General features: G+C 45.5%; 3 non-coding genes across 3 annotated transcripts; 1 reads left to right on the top strand and 2 right to left on the bottom strand.

Moving 5' to 3' along the window:
• Positions 1 to 2,939: 2,939 nt before the first annotated feature.
• Positions 2,940 to 3,011, bottom strand: trnac-gca (transfer RNA cysteine (anticodon GCA)). Its single transcript has one exon. It is a non-coding gene; the product is annotated as a tRNA-Cys (tRNA).
• A 3,731-nt stretch (positions 3,012 to 6,742) lies between these two features.
• trnac-gca (transfer RNA cysteine (anticodon GCA)) lies at positions 6,743 to 6,814 on the bottom strand. Its single transcript has one exon. It is a non-coding gene; the product is annotated as a tRNA-Cys (tRNA).
• Positions 6,815 to 17,335: 10,521 nt separating this feature from the next.
• Positions 17,336 to 17,407, top strand: trnas-gcu (transfer RNA serine (anticodon GCU)). Its single transcript has one exon. It is a non-coding gene; the product is annotated as a tRNA-Ser (tRNA).
• The last annotated feature ends 3,798 nt before the right edge of the window (positions 17,408 to 21,205 follow it).

The raw sequence follows: 21,205 nt of genomic DNA, 5'->3' as shown, positions 1-21,205 counted from the left end.
CAGAGGTGAAGTGAAAAAGGAAACCACACTTGGAGTAACGTGAACAATTCTGGTCGACAGATTATAAGAAGAATAAAGATGAATTAGCAAAGCTGAAAAAAAGATTCACAAGGATGATAATAGAACTCGGAGCATATACTTCTCAGGATGACTAAACAGGGTGAAGCTCTTTTCTCGAGAAAAGGGAAGACTGAGGGGTGACCTGATAGAGGTCTTTAAGATTTTGAAAGGATTCGATTGGGTGACGGAGAAAAAAACGTTTCCATTTGTGAGGGAATTCAGGAGAATCTTCTTGACCCAAAGGGCGGTAAGAATGTGGAACTCGCCACCAAAAGGAATCGTTGAGGCAAATTGCATAGATGCTTTAAAGGGGAAGCTCGATGAAGAGATGAAAGAGAAAGGAATGTATGGCTGATAGAACGAGATGAAATATGGCAGGAGGAGACTCATGTGGTGCATAAATACCGGAAGTGACCAATCGAGATAGCAAACCTGTTTCTCTGCTGAAGCTTCAAAGCAAACAATAATCCTGCTGCTACAGGGAATTCAGACTTACTGTATGAATCACAAAATCATTTAGAAAGAAGAGGGAGTATCGGGATTTAAACCAGCGATCGCTTGATTTATAATTAAACACTGCAATTAAGCAATTCACCCACTGACATCGTCCACAGACAAGGGAATGCAACAGAGTTCAGTACCTGGCAGTCATCACTGTTGAAAGAACCAATCTGAAAAGAAGCTTCATCAGTTATTCTGGGAGACAAATAATTACAGCAATCAGAAATGATTCATGAACGGATTGAGTCACACTATTGTACACAGATGCGATGCACAACCCAACATGGAAAGCCTTGTCACTAAACTTCAGTGAACACATCCTAACCACAGAACGTGGAACTGGAAGCACCAGACAAACGACACCTGAATTTCAACCAGATGTTTCTCCAGCAGCGATCAAGTGCTCTCTCACTGTGCTCTGCCCCAATTCTGTAGATCGTTACAGTCAACACAAGAAACAATAGGTTCAATGTGCAGATTCACAAGATCATGCTCTCAGTGCCAGATATGTAAGTGCACAGAATATCGAATCAATGTAACAAATAAACATCCAGCAGGCATTTGGCAAGAGCGGACAGCAGGAGGTAGTGTGTGAAGTGACTGTAATATTTGTTAAGTCAACAGATTCATTTACAGGTTACAGAACAGAAGTGGGACTTAACGAAAGGGAAAGTGTGTAAATTGCCTCCTGGCCATGAAATAAGAAGCTGTGAGTGTCGAAAGTGTGACGTCGCCAGGAAATAAAAGTGGAAAATGCTGAAAGCCTCTATTTGACCCGCGGATGCTCGCAGAGAGTGCTGGCAATAGGCGTGTGGCCGTCTTTCTCAATTATTATTTTAGACCTTATCACTCGTGCCTCGATATTCGCCTACACTTACTTCTCCTATCTCCTCCGTTTCATTCCCCATTACTAGATCCAGCAGTGATTCCACTCTTGTCTGCCTGTCTCTCATTTGTAATTTTATCGCTCCTGCCTGCTCTCCCTGCCTCCCTCTCGCTCTCACTCATTCAGTCACTCGCACACTCACGAACACGCTAATTCACTCACTCTATCCATCCCTCATTTCCTCCTTCCCTCACTCCCTCCCTCGCTCACTCACACATCACTCCCTACCTCAATCCCTCCACCGTAAAGATTGAGAGAGACATCAGTAAGACAAAGACCAAATTAATAGATTGGAAACAAACTATTTTTGAGGGGATGAGATTGGAACCTGGGAAGGTGAACTTGGAAAAAATCTTGACAAAGATGGAGAACAGGTTTTGGGAAATATTTGAAACGGTGATCAATAGAGTTCAAGAGAAACACATTCCTCTAAGAAAAAAATCAACAAATAGTCAATAATGAAACATTGTGGATGAATAAAGAGATAAGGGTAAGATTGAAATTGAACAAATGCATATTCTAACTAAATGGACAATAAATGAAATGATGATAAAGGGGAAAATGAAGACGTTAGGAAGGATGTCAATAAGCAATCAGGAAAGCAGAAAGGAAACACAAAATTAAATTATCAAGAAATAGTCAATTATTGCACTGAAACGTCAATAACATCAGGATAGGGATAGGGCCAACAAGGGATGCACAAGATATCCTCAGAGGTAATAACAGTGAAATGGCTGGAATAATGAATAGTTACTTTGCCTCAGTATTTATCAGGGAGACTATACATGCTTAACATAACTTCTCCGCTTTTCAATTCTATCCCCCTGGAAATGAACCCCAGTGCTTGGCTTGTTTTTTTTATGTCGTCACCACTTTTAGTGATTTGTGTACCTGTCGTCCGAGATCCTAGGTTAAACCACACTTGGAGCACTGTGAACACTTCTGGTCTCCCTATTATAAAAAGGATATCGAGGAATTGGCGAAGGTGAAAATAATGATGATGCCAGAACTGAAAGATAATACCTGTCAGGATAGATTTAACAGGCTGATGGCTGAAATGATGGAGGTCTTTGGATAATGAAAGGGTTTGATTGGGTCGACGGAGAGAAAATGTTTCCACTCGTAGGGTACTCTAAATCTATCGGTTATCAATATAAGATAGTCACTAATAAATCCAATAGAGAATTCATGGGAAACTTCTTTACCAAAGAGTTGCAAGAATGTGGAATTCGCTACCTTAAGGAGTACTTGAGGCAAATAACATCGATACATGAAATGGCAAACTAGATAAACACACGGGGCGAAAGGAATGGAAGAGTGTGCGGATGGGGGCAAATGAAGAAGGGAGGGAGGTGTCTTGTGTGAAGCATGAAGGCTGGCACAGACCCGTTGGGTCAAAAGGCCTGAATCTGTGCTGCAAACTCAATATGAACAACGACAGCGACAGATTACTGATTTTCTGAATCCCCAAAAGAAGCTCTTAGAATGTGCAAAGGGGCACCTGGATTTGAACCAGAGACCTCTTGATCTGCAGTCAAATGCTCTACCACTGAGCTACACCCCCACATCTGTTGACCATTCTTGCACGCACAATGTAATGGAGCTCAGTAGCTGGCAGTCACAAATGTTGATATTACCAACATGAAAAGAAGCTTCATCAGTTATTCTGGGAGACAAATAATTACACCAATTAGAAATTAATCATGAACGGAGTGAGTCACACTATTGTGTACAGATGCGATGCACAACCCAACTTGGAACGCCTTGTCTCTCGGCTTCATTGAATACATCCTCACCACAGAACGCGGAACTCGAAGCACCAGCCAAACAACATCAGAATTTCAAGCAGAGGTCTTCAGCTGCTTTAAATCCTCTGTCACTGTGCTCTGCCCCCATCTCTTTAGATACTTGCAGTCAACAAATGCAGTGCCAGGTTCAAAGCGTGGTTTTCCAAGTTCATGCTATCAGTGTCATCTATGTAAGTGTACAGAATATAATAAAGATGCATCCAGCAGGCATTTGGCAAGTGTGGCAGGAGGAGCTCGTGTGTGAAGCAACTGTAACCTATTAGTTAGGAGGCAATGCTGGACCTGGTTCCAGGGATTGAGATAGTTAATGTGGAGCAAGTGTCCTTTGGGGAGCATTTAGGGAACAGCGAACAGAGTATCATAAGGATTAGAATAACAATGGAAAAGGAGAAGGAGTAATCTAGAGTAAAAATACTTAATTGGAAGAGGGTCAATTACAGAGGATTGAGAACTGATCCGGCCCTGGTAAAATGGAATCAAAACTGTAATCGAGCAAAGAGCGGCTTTTGAAGAGGAGATTGTTCGGGTACAGTCTGTGTACATTCCCACAAGAGGAAAAGGTCGGGCAACTAAAACCAGAGCTCTGTGGATGACGAAGGAGATAGAGAATAAAATGAAGCAGAGGAAGTGGCCGTATGGCAGATGTCAGGTTGATAATACAAGTCAGAACCAGGCTGAGAATGGAAAGTTCAGAGGTGAAGTGAAAAAGGAAACCACACTTGGAGTAACGTGAACAATTCTGGTCTCCAGATTTTAGGAAGAATGAAGAGGAATTGGCAAAGCTGAAACAAAGATTCACAAGGATGATAATAGAACTCGGAGCATATACTTCTCAGGAGGACTAAACAGGTTGGAGCTCTTTTCTCTGGAAAAGGGAAGACTGAGGGGTGACCTGATAGAGGTCTTTAAGATTATGAAAGGGTTCGGTAGGGTAGACGTAGAAAAAACGTTTCCATTTGTGAGGGAATTCAGGAGAATCTTCTTGACCCAAAGGGCGGCAAGAATGTGGAACTCGCCACCAAACGGAATAATTGAGGCAAATGGCATAGATGCTTTAAAAGGGAAGCTAGATAAAGAGATGAAAGAGAAAGGAATGTATGGCTGATAGAACGAGATGAAATATGGCAGGAGGTGACTCATGTGGTGCATAAATACGGAAATTGACCAATCGAGATAGCTAACCTGTTTCTCTGCTGAAGCTTCAATGTAAACAACAATCCTGCTGCTACAGGGAATTCAGACATACTGTATGAATCACAAAATCATTTAGAAAGAAGAGGGAGTATCGGGATTTAAACGAGCGATCGCTTGATTTACAATGAAACACTGCAATTAAGCAATGCACCCACTGATATCGTCCACGGATGAAGTAATGCAACGGAGTTCAGTACCTGGCAGTCATCACTGAAGTGAGAACCAATCTGAAAAGAAGCTTCATCAGTTATTCTGGGAGACAAATAATTGCAGCAATCAGAAATGATTCATGATCGGAGTGAGTCACAATATTGTGCACAGATGCGATGCACAACCCAACATGGAAAGCCTTGTCACGAAACTTCAGTGAACACATCCTTACCACAGAACGCGGAACTGGAAGCACCAGACAAACGACACCTGAATTTCAACCAGATTTTTCTCCAGCAGCTGTCAAGTGCTCTCTCACTCTGCTCTGCCCCTAGCTCTGTCGATCGTTACAGTCAACTCAAGAAACAACAGGTTCAATGTGCAGATTCACAAGATCATGCTCTCAGTGCCATATATGTAAGTGTACAGAATATCGAATCAATGTAATAAATAAACATCCAGCAGGCATTTGGCAAGAGCGGACAGGAGGAGATAGTGTGTGAAGTACTGTAATATTTGTTAAGTCAACAGATTCATTTACAGGTTACGGAACAGAAGTGGGACTTAACGAAAGAGAAAGTGTGTAAATTGCATCCTGGCCATGAAATAAGAAGCTGTGAGTGTCGAAAGTGTGACGTCGCCAGGAAATAAATGTGGAAAATGCTGAAAGCCTCCACTTGGCCCTCGGATGCTCGCAGAGAGTGCTGGCAATCGGCTTGTGGCCGTCTTTCTCAATTATTATTTTAAACCTTATCACTGGTGCCTCGATATTCGCCGACACTTACTTCTCCTATCTCCTCCGTTTCATTCCCCATTACTAGATCCAGCAGTGATTCCTCTCTTGTCTGCCTGTCTCTCTTTTGTAGTTTTATCACTCCTGCCTGCTCTCCCTGCCTCCCTCTCGCTCTCACTCATTCAGTCACTCGCACACTCACGAAGACGCTAATTCACTCACTCTATCCATCCCTCATTACCTCCTTCCCTCACTCCCTCCCTCCCTCACTCACTCACACACTCACTCTCTACCTCAGACTTCAGTGAACACATCCTTACCACAGAACGTTTGTCTGGAAGCACCAGAAAAAGGACACCTGAATTTCAACCAGATTTTTCTCCAGCAGCTGTCAAGTGCTCTCTCACTCTGCTCTGCCCCTAGCTCTGTCGATCGTTACAGTCAACACAAGAAACAAAAGGTTCAATGTGCAGTTTCACAAGATCATGCTCTCAGTGCCATATATGTAAGTGTACAGAATATCGCATCAGTGCAATAAATAAGCTTCAAGCAGGTATTAGGCAAGTGTGGACAGGAGGAGATAGTGTGTGAAGCGACTGTAACATGTGTTAAGTCAAAATATTCAGTTACAGGTTACGGAAGAGAAGTTGGTTTGTCAAATGGAAAAGTGTCTAAATTGCAGAATTCACATCCTAACCATGAAATAAGAGACCGTGAATGTCCAAAGTGGACAATGCTCAAAAGCGTCTGTTTGACCCTCCGGATTCGAATAGAAATTGCTGGCCACAGGCTTGTGGCTGTGTTTCTCAATCATTATTTTAAATCTTGCCGCTAGTGCCTGGCTGTTCTCCTACACTTACTTTTCTTACCTGCACCGTTTCATTTTCCATTATTGGATCAAGCAGTGATTCCTCTCTTGCCCACCTGTCTCCCTTTTATCATTACATCGTTCCTGCCTGCTCTATCCGTCACCCTTTCGCTTTCACTCATTCATTCACTCAAACGCTCACGAACTCACTCACTCCCTCCCTCCCTCAATCCCTCCTCAGTAAAATATTTAGAAATACTTAAGTAAGACAAATGACAAAGTCATTGATTTGAAACCAACTAATTTTGAACGGATTAGAATAGAACTGGGGAAGTTGAAAAAAATTGACAACGAGATAGAACAGGAGTGGGAAATATTTAAGAAGGTGATTAATCTCTCTCTGGCACTCCCTCAAAGTCGAGAGGGGACGGAAATGGAAGGGTGAGATGAACGAGGGAGGATGAGAGCCTGTGTGGAGAATGGACGCTGGCATCGAACAAGTGGGCAAAATGACCAACTGTGGACTCAATGTCAATAACAATCCTGCAGCTGCAGGAACAGACTGACTGCATGACTTCCGACAGGGAACAATTAGAAGACAGAGGGGGCGCTTGGATTTGAACCAAAGACCTCTTGATATGCAGTCAAATGCTCTACCGCTGAGCTACACCCCCACATCTGCATGAAGCGTTAGCACACACAAGTCAATGGAGTCTAGCACCTGGCCATCATCAACATTGATCGCACCATTCTGAAAAGAACCTTCATGAGTTATTCTGAAAGGCAAGAATATGACTCCACCTCCAGAGCCTGACCCGTCCCTCAGAATCTAACTCTTCCCTTCGAGTCTGCCTCCGCCCTCAGAATCTGACACGGCACTCAGTGTCGGATCCCCTCCCCCAGCCTTTGACCTCTGCCCCAGAGTCTGACCCTTCCCCCAGTGTCTGACCCTATCTCCAGAGTCGGACTCCTCCCCCAGAGTCTGAACCTTGCCCCAGAATCTGCCACCTCCCCCGGAGTCTGACCCGACACCGAGTCTGACTCCTGTCCCAGAGCCTGACTCCTCCCCCAATGACTGACTCCTCCCCCAATGACTGACTCCTACCTCAATGACTGACTCCGCCCGAAGAGCCGGACACCTCCACAGCGTCTGAGTCCTCCCTCAGAGCCTTACTCCTCCCTCAGAGTCTAACTCCTCCCCAGAGCCTTACTCCTCCCTCAGAGTCGGCCCCCTCCCCCGAGTCTGACTGTTCCCCCAGAGCCTGATTCCGCGAACAGAGACTGACTCCTCCCCCAGAGCCTGACTCTTCCCCAGAGCTTTAATCCTGCCTCAGAGCCAGACACCCACCCCGACCCGATAATCTGACTCTTCCCCCAGAAAGTGAACCCGCCCCTGTATCTGACTCCGCCCTCAGGGCCTGACCCTGAAGAGGAGAGATTGGGTTGACTCGGCCTGTATTCACTCGAATTTAGAAGAATGAGAGCTGATCTCATTGAAACAAAAAAATTCTGACGGGACTAGACAGATTGGATACTGGGAGGATGTTTCCGCTGGCCGAGGGGTCCAGAACAAGGGGTCACAGGTACGGGGTAGGACATTTAGGACTGAGATGAGGAGAAATTTCTTCACTGAGACGGTGGTGAACCTGTGGAATTCTCTACCACAGAAAGCTGTGGAGGTCAAATCACTGAATATATTGAAGAATGAGAGAGATCGATTTCAAGACACTGAAGGCATCAAGGGGTATGCGGAGAGAGCGGGAATATGGTATTGAGATAGAGGATCAGCCATGGTCATATTGAATGGCAGAGCAGGCTCGAAGGGCCGAATATGGTCCTATTTTCTATGTTTCTTCGCTGGAGCAGCAGACGAGGGAGAAAAGAACGGAAGGGGAGGGAGATCGCGTGAGATGAAGTCGGGTGGGAGGATGCTTGTGTGGAGCATCAACGATGGCAGAAACCAAACGAGTCGGCCTGTTTCCCTGCTTTCGACTCGATATAAACAACAATTTTACTACTGCAGTGAAGGCAGACTGAGTGCACGATTCCCAAGGTAAGAAGTTGAACGTGCAAGGAGGCGTTTGGATTTGAAACAAAAATCTGCAGTTGTATGCTTTAACACTGAGCCACACCTTGACATCTGTGATGATTTCGTGCAAATACAACCTGATGAAGCTTCTTTTCAGGTTGGTTATATTAACATTGCTGACTGCCAGGTACTGAGCTCCGTTACGTTTTGTGTGCAAGAAATCATCACAGATGTGGGGGTGTAGCTCAGTGGTAGAGCATTTAACTACAAATCATGATGTCGTTGGTGCAAATCCAGATATCCGCTCTCCCTTTTTTAACTGCATCCTGTTGGCAGTCATTCAGTCGGTCTATCATCCCTGCAGCTGCAGGATTGTTGTATTTGTTGATTAAAATTGAGTCGACAGCAGAGAAACAGGTCACTCGGCCTAACTGGTCTATGCTGGCATTGATGCTCCACAAGAGCCTCCTCACTCCCTACTTCATCTGACCCTATCATCCTATCCTTCTATTCCTTTCTCCCCCATATGTTAATCCAGCTTCCACTAAAATGCATCCACACTATTCCCCTCAACTATTCCTTGTCGTAGCGAGTTCCACATTCTCACCGATCGCTGGGAAAAGAAGTTTCTCCTGAATTCCCTATTGGATTTATCAGTGACGATCTTATATTGATGACCTATGCTTTTGGACTCCCAACAAGTGGAAACATTTTCTCTGTGACTAAAATGTTCATAATCTTAAAGACCTCTATCAGGTCACCCCTAAGCCTTCTCTTTTCTAGAGAAAGGAGCCGCAGCCTGTTCAATCTTTCCTGATAGATGTCTCATCTCAGCTCTGGTATCATCCTAGTAAATCTTTTATGCACCTTCTCCAATGCCTCGATATCCTTTTTATAATATTGTGTGATTTTATTATTTTATGTATTGTCTACAGATGGGGATGGGCAACCCAATGGTGTTTCAATATTGACTAGTTTGTTTTTTGAGGAATATATTTCTCGTAAACTCTATTGATCTCCGTTTTGAATATTTGCCTCTGCTGTTCTATCTCTTTGTCTGTCAAAATGTTTTACAGTTTATTTAACGTAGTTCCAATCTCATCCTCTGAAAATTAGCTTTGTTCCAATCTATTATTTTGTCTTACTAATAACTTTATCAATCTCTTCGGGTAGAGGGATTGTGGCAGTGAGTGAGTGAATGAGTTAGTGTGTGAATGAGTGAGTGTTTGCGTGATTGACTGCGAGAGGGAGGCAGGGAGAGCAGGCTGAAGCGATGAAATGATAAAACAGAGACAGGCAGACAAGAGAGGAATCACTGCTGCATCTAGTAATGGGAAGTGAAACGGAGGAGCTAAGAAATGTCAATTTCGGGGAACATCGAGGCAATAGCGATCATAACATAACAAAGTTTAGAATAATGATTGAGAATGACGGCCACAAGCCTGTCGCCACCAATTTTTGCCTCCATCTGACGGACAAAATGAGACCTTTCAGCATTTTCCACTTTCTTTTCCTGGAGGATTCACATGTTGGACACACACAGCCTCTCAATTCATGGCCAGGTTGTGAATTCTGCATGTTACACACTTTTCCATTCATTAAGGCCCACTTCTGTTCCGCAACCTGCAAACGAATGTATTGACTTAAAACAACTTACAGTCACTTCACACACTGTCTCCTCCCGTCCACACTTGCCTAATGCCTGCTGGACGATTATTTATTACATTGATGCGATATTCAGTACACTTCCATATATGGCAGACAGAACATGATGCTGTGAAACTGCACATTGAACCTGGTGTATTTTGCGTTGACTGCAACGATCTTAAGTGTTGGGGCAGAGCACAGTGAGAGAGCATTTGACTGCAGCTGGAGAAACATCTGGCTGAAATTCAGGTTTAGTTTGTCTGGTGCTTCTAGTTCCGCATTCTGCGGTAAGGATGTGTTCACTGAAGCTTCGTCACAAGGCTTTCCATGTTGGGTTGTGCATCGCACCTGTACACATTAGTGTGACTCACTGCATTCAGGAAACATTTCTGATTGTCATAGTTATTTGTGTCCCAGAATAACTTATGAAGCTTCTGTTCAGGTTGGTTATATAAACATTGGTGACTGCCAGATACTGAGCTCCGTTACCTTGTGTGTGCACGAAATCATCACCGAGCATTTAACTGCAGATAAAGAGGTCTCTGGTTCAAATCCAGTTTCCTCCTTTTAAATTCTTAGCTCGGGAATCAGACACTCAGTCCGTCCTTCCCTGCAACAACAGGATTGATGTTTATATCGAGTCGACAGCAGGGAAACAGGCCACTCATCTCCTTTGGTCCATGGCGCTGTTGATGCTCCACACGAGCATCCTCCCTCCCCACTTCATCTCACCCAATCACACTCCCCTTCCGTCCCTGTCCCCCATCCTGTGCTCATCCATCTTCCCCTTTCACCCATCTGTCTTGTTTTCTCCGACTTCTCCTCCTGGTGGCGAGTTCCACATTCTCACCACACTGGTGACCATCCGAGAGCGATGACCTCTCGTTATGGTCTTCCCCACATGATGGAAACATTTCCTCTCTCCCAGTCCACCTTATCAAAGCCATTATTTATTTTAAGGAAAGTGTTTATGATCTGGAATGCGCTGCCTGATCGGACAGTGGAGGCACATTCAATTGCAGCTTTCAAAAAGGTAATTGGATAAACACTTGAAGGGATTAAAATTGCAGGGCTACGGGGAAAGAGCGGGGGAATGGGAATAACTGGATTGCCCTTACAAAGAGCTGGCACGGGTGCGATGGGCCAAATGGCTTCCTTCTGTGTTGTAACCAATCGATGATTCTATAATTCTACGTCTTCACAGTGACTGATCAAAGTCAAAGCAACTGAAGCATTGGGAGAAGTCAGACTCTGGGGGAGGATTCAGCCTCTGGGGGAGGAGTCAGTGTCTGGAGGAGGAGTCAGGCTCAGGATGAGTTATCAGGCTCTGGTGGCGGATTAAGACTCTGTGGGTGGAATCAGACTCTATGGAGGGGTTAGACTCTGTGGCAGGCGTGAGACGCTAGGAGCGGGGTCCGACTCTGGGGTAGCAGTCCAGTCTCTGGGTTAGGAGTCAGACGCCGAGAGCGGGGTCAGAATCTGGAGGTTTGGTCAGGCAAAAGGGAATAGGAAGAGGTTTGGAAGGATGTAAAAAACAATTCAGAAAACGATGAGAAACTCGGAAATTAATTCTTAAGGAATATAAAAAGAAATAGTAAATTATTCTAAAGACACATCAATAACAAAAGTACACTTGCAAGATTATTAGGACCACTAGGGGATACATTAGATCGGGTAAAGGGAGAGAAAATGTTTCCACTTGTGGGGAGTCCATTACTGGAGGTTATCAATATCAGATAATCACTAATAAATCCAATAAGGAATTCAGGAGAAACTTCCTGAAGCAAAAGGTTGTAAGAATATTGAACTGGCGACCACATGGAATAGTTGAGTTAAACAACTTCGATGCATTTAAGGGGAAACTAACTTACCACACGAAGGAGAAAGGAATGGAACGGTCGATGGAGAGTTTTAGATGAACGAGTCTGGATGCTGGCACAGAACACTTGAGCCAAATGGTCTGCTGTGAACTCAATGCAACTCAACGTAAATAACAAACCTGCAGCTGCAGGAACAGACTTACTGTATGACTCTCTGGAGAAAACATTTTAAAGATCGAGGGGGCGCCTGAAGTTGAATCAAAGACCGCTTGATCGCCAATCCAATGCTATACTACCGAGCTAAACCCCCACACCTAGGCGGTTTTTTTGCACACACAAGGTGATGGAGCTCAGTACCTGGTCATCATCAATATTGATATCGCTATGCTGAAATGAAACGCCATCAGTTATTCTGGAAGACAAATAACTACGGCAATCAAAAATGTTTCATGAATGAAAAGAGTCACAATATTGTGTACAGATGCGATGCACAACCCAACATGGAAAGCCTTGTCACTAAGCTTCAGTGAACGCATCCTGACCACAGAACGTGGAAATAGAAGCAGCAGACAAACGGAACCTGAATTTGAACCAGAGTTTTCTCCAGCTGCGGTTAAATGCTCTCTCACTGTTCTCTGTCCCAAGCTCTTTAGATCGTTGCAGTCAACACAAGAAACACTAGGTTCAATGGGCCGTTTCTCAGTGCCATATATGTAACTGTACAGAATATCGCATCAATGTAATAAATACGCATCCAGCAGGCATTAGGCAAGTGTGGACAGGAGGAGATAGTGTGTGAAGTGACTGTAATACGTGTCAAGTCAATATATTCAGTTACAGGTTACGGAACAGAAGTGTGTCTTAATGAATGGAAAGCGTGCAAATTGCAGAATTCATATCCTGGCCATGAAATAAGAAGCTGTGAGTGTTCAAAGTGTGAATTGTCCATGAAATAAAAGTGGAAAATGCTGAAAGGCTATCTTTGACCGTAAAATGGAGCCAGCAAGTGCTGATGACAACTTCTGGCCCTCTTCCTCCATCATTCTTATAATCCCTATTATGTTATGATCGCTCGTGCCGACATGTTCCCCTACGATTACTTTTCGTTTCTCATCCGTTTTATTTGCCATGACGAGATCCAGAAACGATGCCTCTCTTGTCTGCCTGTCTCCATTTTGTGATTTCGTTGATACTGCCAGCCGTCCCAGCCCCTATCTCACACTCATTCAATCACTCACTCACTCATTCACAGACTCACTCACATTCACACTCTCTCACTTTCAGACTCATTCACTAAGTAACTCACTCATTCACATCCTCACACAGTCACTCCCTCCCTCAATTCCTCCACCGTAAAAGATTGAGAAAGACAGAAGTAAGACAAGGACCAAAGTGATAGATTAGAACAAAGCTCATTTTGAGCGTATGAGAATGGAACCAGGAAGATAAACTGCAATAAATGTTGACGGACAAAGAGATAGAACAGGAGAGGCAAATATTTAAAGCGGAGACCAATAGAGTTCAGTAGCAATATATTCCTCTGAACAGAAGAACAATCGGGCCAATAATAAAAGAACACTTGTTTGTGGATCCTCGTCGGTACATAATACATGAGGACACTTTTTTACACAGCGAGTGGTTCGGATCTGGAATGCACTGCACTAGGGGCTGATGGAGGCAGATTAAATCACGGCCTTCAAAAGGGAACTGGATAAGTACTTGAAACGAAAAAATGTGCAGGGCTATCGGGATTGGGCGGGGGAGTGGGACGAGCTGGATTCCTCTTGCATAGAGCTGGCACGGACTTGATGGGTTGAATGTCCCCCTTCCGTGATGTAACATTTCTATGATTATATTCCAAGTTAGTTGAACACGATTTGCCTTCAACAAATCCGTGCTGGCTTTCCTTTATTAATCCACATTTGTCCAAGTGACTATTAAATCTATCCTGGATTATTCTTATAAAACCTTCCTCACCACTGCGGTTGAACTCACTGGCCTGTCGGTGCCGGGTTTATCCATACACCCTTTTTTGAACCAGGGTGTAACATTGCATATTATCCTGTGTGGGTTTAGTTCAGCAATAGAACACTTGACCAGAAATCACGTAAGAGTGCTTGGTTCAAATCCATCAAAACACCTTACTATTGGGTCATTTTAGCCTCTTATGGTGAAGTTGATTTATTACTTTCCCCACTACGCATATTGTTTGGTGACTTTAGTACAGACCCATTTCTGTTCCGAAACCTGCAACTGAATGTATTGACTCAACATGTGTCATCATTGCTTTGCACACGAGCTCCTCCTCTCCGCACTTGCCGAATCCCTGCTGGATGCTTATTTATTAGGCAATTAGGAAAGCAAGTGGCATGTTGGCCTTTATTGCAAGTGGGTTGGAGTAAATAAGTAAGTAAGTCTTGTTGCAATCGTACAGGGTTTAGTGAGACCTCACCTGGAGTACTGTGTACAGTATTGGTCTCGTTATCTAAGGAAGGATATACTTGCCTTAGAGGCGGTGCAACGAAGGTTCACAAGATTAATTCCTGGGATGAGAGGGTTGTCCTATGAGGAGAGATTGAGTAGAATGGGCCGATACTCTCTGGAGTTTAAAAGACTGAGGGATGAACTCATTGAAACATACAAGATTATTGGGGGACTTAACAGGATAGTTACTGAGAGGATGTTTCTGGAGAGTCTAGAAGTAGAGGGCATAGTCTGAGGATAAGGGGTCGGCCATTTAAGACTGAGATGAGGAGGAATTTCATCCCTCAGAGGATTGTGAATCTTTGGAATTCTCTACCACAGAGGGCTGTGGATGCTCAGTCGCTGATTATATTCAAGGCTGAGATGGAGAGATTTTTGGACTCTCGGGGAATCAAGGGATTTGGGGATAGAAAGCGAAAGTGGAGTTGAGGTCGAAGATCAGCCATGATCTGATTGAATGGCAGAGCAGGCTCAAGGGGCTGTATGGCCTACTCCTGCTCCTATTTCTTATGTTCTTATCTGATGTTCTTATTATATTGATGCGATGTGCTGTACACGTCCATATATGGCACTGATAGCATGATCTTGTGAAACTGCACATTGAACCTGGTGTTGCTTGTGTAGACGTCAACGATCGAAAGAGCTGGGGTCAGAGCAAAGTGAAAGAGATTTGACTGCAGTTGGAGAAACATTTGGATGCAATTCAGGTGTCGTTTATCTGGTGCTTCTAGTTCCGCGTTCTGTGGTAAGGTTGTGTTCACTGAAGCTCAGTGACAAGACTTTCCATGTGCGGTTGTGCATCGCATCTGTGCGCAATAGTGTGAATCACTCCATTCATGAAACATTTCTGATTGCCATGGTTGTTTGTCTCCCAGAATAACTGATGACGCGTCTGTTCCGGTTGGTTACATCAACATTGGTGACGGACAGGTACTGAGCTCCGTTACCTTGTGTGTGCAAAAAACCTTCGGAGATCTAGGAGTGTCGTTCAGTGGTAGAGTATTTGAATGCAGATTAAGAGGGCTATGGTTCAAATACAACCGCCCCCTTTTTTTTTAAGTTCATCCTGTTGTGAGTCAGACCCTCAGTCTGCCTTCCCGGCAGCTGCAGGAATCTTCTTTATGTTGAATTACATTGAGTCTGCAGCAGCGAAAAAGGCCATTTGGCCCAACTGGTCTATGCCGGCATTGATGCTCCACGTGAACCTCCTGCATACTACATCTAAGCCTATCAGCAAACCCTTCCATTCATTTATCCTTCGTTATTTTATCGAGCTTTCCCTTAAATGCATTTAAGCTACTGGCCTGAACTATTCCTTGTGGTACCGAATTCCACCTTTTCTTCACCTCTCTGGGTAAAGACGTTTCTCCTGGATTCGCTGTTGGATTTATTAATGACGATCTTATATTTATGACCGATGGTTTTGTACTCCCCCACAAGTGGAAACATTTTCTCCATGTCTAACAATTTCATAATCTTAAAGACCTCTATCAGGTCACCCCACAGCCTTCTCTTTTCTAGAGAAAAGAGCCCCAGCCTGTTCAATCTTTCCTGATAGTTACATCCTCTCAGTTCTGGTATCATCCTAGTAAATCGTTTTTTTTTTGCATCTTCTCCAACGCCCCTATAACCTTTTTATAATATTATGTAATTTTATTATGTTATATATTGTGTACATATTGGGATGGGCAACCAAATGGTGTTTCATTATTGACTAGTTTGTTCATGTTATTTTGAGGAATATATTTCTCCTGATCTCCGTTTTAAACTTTTCCCTCTGCTGTTCTATCTCTTTGTCTGTCAAAATGTTTTCCAGTTTATCTGACGTAGTTCCATTCTGATCCCCTCAAAAGGAGCTTTGATCCAATTTATCACTTTGGTCCTTGTCTTAATTATGTCTTTCTCAATCTCTTCGGGTGGAATGATTGTGTGAGTGAGTGAGTGAGTGAGAGTAAATAAGTGAGTGAGTGAGTGCCTGAGTGAGTGAGTGAGTGAGACTGAGTGAGTGAGTGAGTGAGTGAGAGTGACTGAGTGAGTGAGTGTATGAGTGAACGGGTGAGTGCGTGAATGAGTGCATGAGTGAATGAGCGAGTGAGGGATTAAGTGAAAGTGTGAGTGATTGAGTGTGCGAGTAAACGAGTAAGTGCATGAGTGAATGAGTGAGTGAGTTAGTGAATGAGCGAATGAACGACTGAGTAAGTGAGTGAATGAGTGAGTTTGTGAGTGAGTGTGTGAGTGAATGAGTGAGTGTGTGATTGAAGAAGTGAATGAGTGAGTGATTGAGTGGGAGAGTGAGGCAGGGAGAGCAGGCTGGAGTGATGAAATGATAAAACAAAGACAGGCAGACAAGAGATGAATCACTGCTGGATCTCGTAATGGGAAGTGAAACGGAGGAGTTAAGAAATGTCAGGGTAGGGAAACATCGAGGTAATAGCGATGATAACATAATAAGGTTTAAAATAATGATTGAGAAAGACGGCCGCAACCCTGTCACCAGAACTTTCTGCTTGCATCTGATGGATGAAAAGATACTTTTTTTCGCATTTTCCACTTTCAATTCCTGGAGGATTCACACTTTGAACTTTCACAGCCTCTTATTTCATGGCCAGGATGTGAATTCTGCAATTTACATACGTTTCCATTCATTAAGACCTGCTTCTGTTCCGCAACCTGCAAACGAGTTTATTGACTTCATACAAGTTACAGTCGCTTCACACACTGTCTCCTCCTGTCCACACTTGCCTAATGCCTGCTGGATGAATATTTATTACATTGGTGCGATATTCTGTACACTTCCATATATGGCACTGAGAGCATGATGTTGAGAAACTGCACATTGAACCTGGTGTTTCTTGTGTTGACTGCAACGATCTAAAGAGCTGGGAGCAGAGCACAGTGAGCGAGCATTTGACTGCAGCTGGATAAACGTCTCGTTGAAATTCAGGTGTCGTTTATCTGGTGCTTCGAGTTCTGCGTTCTGTGGTAAGGATGTGTTCACTGAAGCTCAGTGACAACACTGTCCATGTTGGGTTGTACATCGCATCTGTATACAACAGTGTGACTCACTCCATTCATGAAACATTTCTGATTGCCATAGTTATTTGTCTCCCAGAATAACTGATGAAGCTTCTATTCAGGTTGGTTGTATCAAAATTGGTGACGGCCAGTTACTGAGCTCCGTTAACTTGTGTGTGCAAGAAGTCATCATAGAGGTGGGGGGTGTAACTCAGTGGTAGAGCGTTTGACTGCTGATTAAGAGGGCTTTGGTTCAAATCCAGATGCCCTCTCTACCTTTTAAGTTCTTATCTTGGGAATCACAAACTCAGTCTGCCTTCCGTGCAGCAACAGGATTGATGTTTACGTCGAGTCGACAGCAGGGAAACAGGCCACTCATCCCGTTTGGTCCATGCCACGGTTCAAGCTCCACACGAGCCTCCTCCCTCCCCAATTCATCTCCTCCATCTTCCACTGTGATCCATCTGTCCTGTTTGCTCCGACTGCTCCTCGAGGTGGCGAGTTCCTCATTCTTACCACATCAGAGACCATCTGATATCGATGACCTCTCGTTCTGGCCTCCGACGCAAGATAGAAACATTTCCTCTCTCTGTCCGCCATATGGAACCTTTTAATTATCTTAAAGTAAGTGTTCCTTATCTGGAATGTGCTGCCTGATAGGACGGTGGAGGTAGATTCAATTGCAGCTTTTAAAAAGGGAATTGGATCAACACTTGAAGGGTTTAAATTTGCAAGACTACAAGGAAAGAGCGGGGGAATGGAACTAACTCGATTGCTCTTACAAAGAGCTGTCACCGGCTCGATGGACCAAATGGCCTCCTTCTGTGCTGTAACCAGTCTATGATCGTAAGATTCTGCGTCTGTACAGTGCCTGATCAAAGTCAAAGAAACTGAGGCAAGCGGAGGAATCAGGCTCAGGGGAAGGAGTCAAATTCTGGAGGAGGAGGCCGGCTTTTGTGGAGGAATCAGGCTCTGGAGGAGGAATCAGCCTCTGGGGAGGAGACAGTGTCTGGGGGAGGGGTCAGACTCTGGGGGCGGAGTCAGGCTCTGGGGGAGGAGTCAGACTATGGAGGAGGAGTCAGACATTGGGGAGGTATCAGAAACTGTGCGGGGGAGTCAGGTCTCTGGGGGCGTAGTCCGGACTCTGGGGCGAAGTCAGACTCTGAGGGTGGAGTCAGGCTCTGAGTAAGCGGTCAGGATCTGGAGGAGGAGTCATGCTCTGGGGGAGGAGTCAGACTCTGGAGGAGCCTTCAGACTTTCAGGGAGGTGTCAGGCTCTGGGCAAAAGGCAATAGGAAGAGGTTAGGAAGGGTGTCAAAAAACAATTCAGAAAGCAATGAGAATCTAGGAAATTAATTCTCAAGGAATATAAAAAGAAATAATAAATTATTCTGCAGACACATCAATAACAAAAGGATACTTACCAAATTAATTGAGCCACTAAGGGATACACAAGATAAACTCAAAGATAATGACAGTGAAATGGCAGAAAAATTGAATGCTTACTTTGCCTCAGTATTTACCAGAGGAGACTAACAAGGTGGGCAGGACATTAGAAGAAGAGATCAGAAAAGGTGTAAAGACATTGAAGAAAAAAAGTGAGAGTTAATTAATAAACTAATCAAACTTAGAGAGGACAAAACCTCAGGTCTGGAGAAAGTGGATCAATACATCTCAAAAGTAGTTAGGGAAGAGCTAGCAGAGGCACTATTGCAAATATAAATACATTGGGCCCGATTTTAGCACCCGCTACTGGGTGCGTTCTCGGCGGGGGGGCCCCAAAAATCCCGAAATCCCGGAGCGGGACCGGATCCCGCCCACGTCCGGGTTCCGCGCTGACGTGCGCAGCCCCCGCTGGTGGGAATCCCGCAGGCAATTAAAGCCAACGTGATGCCACTTGAGTGTATTTACTTTGGTTGTTCAGGTCATTAACTGACCTGATTAAGGGACTGTGTGTGATTTTGGATAAACATGGGACCGTTTCACACACTGGGGGAAACAGTCCCAGTTGAAATGGACGTGTTGCAGCCGTCAGCCTGTGGAAGCTGCAAAGGTCCATTTGACAGGTGGGGTGGGGGGAGACCCTCAGCCATTGCAGGAGGCCGCTCTGTCACTTGGGACAAAGTTTGGCCTCCACCACCCTCCTCCTGATGGTCGAAGTCACCAACCTGCACACTTACCCCGGGGTCCGGAGACATGTACCTACCTTGCGGAACCCCTCAGATGTACATCTTGCGGATGGGGGCCGCCGTAGCTGCAGTCATGACCTCCTCGGAGGGCGAACGGCATCACCAGCCTCACCAGCCTCGCCATCCACGCCGTCCACCTCTGACACGTGGAGCTCCACAACACAGTGCTGTGACACATCCACCTGTACAGCAGGAGGGAGGGCTACCGCAGAGAGAGATGCGTCGCAGAGGGTACTACACTCGCCACACGTTCCACAGACCGAGGCTCAGCCTCCTGGACCTCTCTGAGCAGCAGTGCACACGGAGGCTCAGCGTCACTCGACATGTAGCCTTGGACATCTGCAGCCTCTTTTATGCCGAGCTGCTCCTGGCTGGCCCGTGCACCAGCTTCCTACCTGTCGCTGTCAAAGTCACCACTGCCCTCCCGAACTTCTGCTCCACAGCCTTCCAGGCTGCAACCGGGGACATCCCCGATGTCTCTCAGTCGTCTTCGCAGAAGAACCCTGCAAATACACCTACACCCACTCTGCAGTGACACACTGGGTGGCATCAGTGGTGGGTCCTCATAGGGATCCCCAGGAGCGAGCATTATTGCACAAACCGGACAGGATTCGCGAAGACATGGCAGTAGTGGTGCCAATATAATGTGTGATGTGAGTTGTTCTTTAATTCAATAGAAGTAAGAACCAAGACAATCCCTCAAACACCCTTGTGCATCCCCTTCATGCTCACGACACGTTTGCCTTACGCTGCCTACTGCACATATGTGATGCATGCCCTGTGGCTGGAGCACAGGTGGTGGCAGGTTGAGTGAGGCTGGCCGTGAGAGAGATGCACGAGAGGGTGAGTATGGGATAGAGCCATGAGATTGTATGAGGATTGGGTTGCGTGGTAGTGGCGGGGTGAGTACTCGCGAGGTGAGTAGGTGCAGGTAAGTTGAGGATGAGGTTTGAGTGGGTATGAGGGGTCATGTGACAGAGTAGTGTTGGCAGTGCCGAAGGAGATGTGGGGTGGGGGCAGTGTTGTGGCAGGCGTAGTGTAGGGGAAAGACAACGTGTTCTCACTGTTGCTGACCTACTGAGGTCATTGGAGCGCCTCCTGCACTGTATGCAGGTGGGCGATATGTTTGTGGCGCAGGTGACCCCCTCTGCCACCTCGAGCCAGGCCTTCTTGGTGGCAGAGGTGGGCCGCTTCCTCCCGCCCGCCGGGGGGAAGATCTCTGTCCTCCCCCTCCTCCTCACCCCATCTAATGATACCTGGGGTGAGGCATCATTAAACTGGGAGCAGCCTTCCCCCTGGGCTGCTCCATGATGTAATTTTTGCTGTTTGTGGCAGCATCTGTCAGTGGAGGACTGCCCCTTTAAATAGAGCGCCTCCAGCTGACAGATCTTATTGCGCATGCGCAGCCCGCCCAACGCGCTGATCAGCATCGGGGAACCCGGAGGAGCAGGTCAGTGGGTCCAATTCGTGTGTTGCCTGCTACGATCGCGCGGGCAACCCACTAATTTCACCGCGCCCGCTGGCCTACCCGCCGAGTACCCGCACCCCTGGTAAAATCGGGCCCATTTTATTTACTTCACGTGTGTTGCGCCTTGGAAACTTCCGCACTCTGTCCTCTGGAGCTCAAGCATTCTCTGGACAGAATTCAATTCGACCAACAGCAAAACCGAAAAGATGTCGGAAGCTAATTGGTGACTTTTCACTAAAAGCAGTGAAACAGCATGGATCGTGCGGGATTTGAAGCTGAGATCTTGCGTATAGCGCCTAGCATAACCTTCATAAGCGAGAATAATATCCCGAAACCAACGAACCGCTAATACTAAAAACGTGCAGCCAATTTAAAGGTGTGCTGCCTCCCACAGCCGATCTGCCATTCTTTCAG

The sequence above is a fragment of the Heptranchias perlo genome, chromosome 20 (genome assembly GCF_035084215.1).
Source record: "Heptranchias perlo isolate sHepPer1 chromosome 20, sHepPer1.hap1, whole genome shotgun sequence".
Classification (NCBI taxonomy): Eukaryota; Metazoa; Chordata; class Chondrichthyes; order Hexanchiformes; family Hexanchidae; genus Heptranchias; species Heptranchias perlo.
This window is presented reverse-complemented; position numbering and strand designations above follow the sequence as displayed.